We start from the raw sequence: 2,712 nt of genomic DNA, 5'->3' as shown, positions 1-2,712 counted from the left end.
AAAATGGTAGAGAGGGAGAGAAGTGGGTTCGGCTATATGGGAGAAGAAGGTATTTGTGTTGTGTGAAAATGAAGAAGAATGGGAGGGTATTTATAGTGAGAGGGGAGGGTTAGTGTTCGGCCATTTTGGGTGGGAATGGGTGGAAAATTGAATTTGAATTTTATGAGGGTAGGTGGGGTTTATGGGGAAGAGGAGGTTGATGTGAATGGTGAATGGGTAATTGGGAAGAGGAATTGAGGTGATTGATGAAGAAGATGTTGGGAAGTGTGACATGTGAAAGGGTAATCACATTCACAAAAACTAGGATTAGGAGGTAAGGTAGGAATATGTTAGGTGGGGATCCTGTGGGGTCCACAGATCCTGAAGTGGGGATCCTGTGGGGTCCACAGATCCTGAGGTGAAAACAAATACCATTCCTTCACCATATAGGCATGTAACATGCCTTCATGCATCATCCTGGCATTCAAACGCCCATTGGTGCATGTTCTGGGCGTTCAACGCCAATGTAATGCATGTTTCTGGCGTTGAACGCCAGTTTCATGCTTGTTTCTGGCGTTCAGCGCCAGTTTGTCCTTTCTGTGCACCAACCTGGCGTTTAACGCCAGGTTGTTGCTTGTTTTGGGCGTTCAGCGCCAGAATGGTGCTCTGTTCTGGCGTTGAACGCCGGCCAGATGCACCTTACTGGCGTTGAACGCCAGTCTGCGCTACCTCCAGGGTGAAAAATTTTTTCTTCTGTTTTTGACTCTGTTTTTAATTTTTTTGATTTTTTTCGTGACTCCTCATGATCATGTACCTAATTAAACACAAAAATAACAAAGAAACAAAATAAAATAAAATTAGATAAATAAAATTGGGTTGCCTCCCAACAAGCGCTTCTTTAATGTCAATAGCTTGACAGTGGCTCTTATGGAGCCACATGGTGATCAGGTCAATTTAGTGTGTAGTCCCAACACCAAACTTAGAGTTTGGATATGGGGTTTGAACACCAAACTTAGAGTTTGGTTGTGGCCTCACAACACCAAACTTAGATTTTGACTGTGTGGGCTCTTCTTGACTCTGAACTGAGAGAAGCTCTTCTTGCTTACTCTCTTTTGTCACAGAGGGATGGCCATGTGCTTTAAACACAAGGTAGTCTCCATTCAATTGAAGGACTAACTCACCTCTGTTGACATCTATCACAGCTCCTGATGTGGCTAGGAAAGGTCTTCCTAGGATGATGCATTCATCCTCTTCCTTCCTAGTGTCTAGGATTATGAAATCAGCAGGGATGTAAAGGCCTTCAACCTTTACTAGCACGTCCTCTACTATTCCATAAGCTTGTCTCATGGACTTGTCTGCCAATTGTAATGAGAACAAGGCAGGTTGTACCTCAATGATCCCCAGCTTCTCCATTACAGAGAGTGGCATAAGATTTATCCCTGACCCCAGGTCACATAGAGCTTTTTCAAAGCTCATGGTGCCAATGGTGCAAGGTATTAAGAACTTTCCAGGATCTTGTTTCTTTTGAGGTAGAGTTCTCTGAATCCAAGTATCTAGTTCACTAATGAGCAAGGGAGGTTCACTTTCCCAAGTCTCATTACCAAACAGCTTGGCATTCAGCTTCATGATAGCTCCTAAGTATTGAGCAACTTGCTCTCCAGGCACATCTTCATTCTCTTCAGAGGATGAATAGTCTTCAGAGCTCATGAATGGCAGAAGGAGATTTAAAGGAATCTCTATGGTCTCTAGATGAGCCTCAGATTCCTCAGGATCCTCAATAGGAAACTCCTTCTTGATTGAGGGACGTCCCAGGAGGTCTTCCTCACTAGGATTTTCGTCCTCCTCCTCCCTTGTGCATTCGGCCATATTGACTATGTCAATGGCTTTGCACTCTCCTTTTGGATTCTCTTCTGTATTGCTTGGGAGAATACTGGGAGGAGTTTCAATGACTTTCTTACTCAGCTGGCCCACTTGTGCCTCCAAATTTCTAATGGAGGATCTTGTTTCATTCATGAAACTGAAAGTGGCCTTTGACAGATCAGAGACTATATTGGCTAAATTAGAATTGTTTTGTTCAGAGTTCTCTGTCTGTTGCTGAGAAGATGATGGATATGGCTTGCTATTGCCCAGCCTGTTTCGTCCACCATTGTTAAAACCTTGTTGAGGTTTTTGTTGATCCTTCCATGAGAAATTTGGATGATTTCTCCATGATGAGTTATAGGTGTTTCCATAAGGTTCACCTAAGTAATTAACCTCTGCCATGGCAGGGTTTTCAGGATCATAAGCTTCTTCAGAAGCTGCCTCTCTAGTACTGTTGGATGCATGTTGCAATCCATTCAGATTTTGAGAGATTATGTTGACCTGTTGAGTTAACATTTTGTTCTGAGCCAATATGGCATTCAGAGTATCAATTTCAAGAACTCCTTTCTTCTGAGGTACCCCATTATTCACGGAATTCCTCTCAGAGGTGTACATGAACTGGTTATTTGCAACCATGTCAATGAGTTCTTGAGCCTCTTCAGGCGTTTTCTTCAGGTGAATAGATCCACCTGCAGAATGGTCCAATGACATTTTCGAAAATTCAGAGAGACCATAATAGAATATATCTAATATGGTCCATTCTGAAAACATGTCAGATGGACATCTTTTGGTCAGCTGCTTGTATCTTTCCCAAGCTTCATAGAGGGATTCACCATCTTTTTGTTTAAAGGTTTGAACATCCACTCTCAGCTT

The 2,712-nt window shown here is 42.7% G+C and overlaps 1 non-coding gene across 1 annotated transcript; it reads left to right on the top strand.

Moving 5' to 3' along the window:
• Positions 1-2,608: 2,608 nt before the first annotated feature.
• On the top strand, positions 2,609-2,712 carry LOC130953223 (small nucleolar RNA R71). Its single transcript, XR_009075395.1, has one exon. It is a non-coding gene; the product is annotated as a small nucleolar RNA R71 (small nucleolar RNA).

The sequence above is a fragment of the Arachis stenosperma genome, chromosome 9 (assembly GCF_014773155.1).
Source record: "Arachis stenosperma cultivar V10309 chromosome 9, arast.V10309.gnm1.PFL2, whole genome shotgun sequence".
Lineage (NCBI taxonomy): Eukaryota > Viridiplantae > Streptophyta > Magnoliopsida > Fabales > Fabaceae > Arachis > Arachis stenosperma.
Note: the sequence above shows the minus strand (reverse complement) of the source record. Positions and strands in the feature narration are given on the sequence as shown.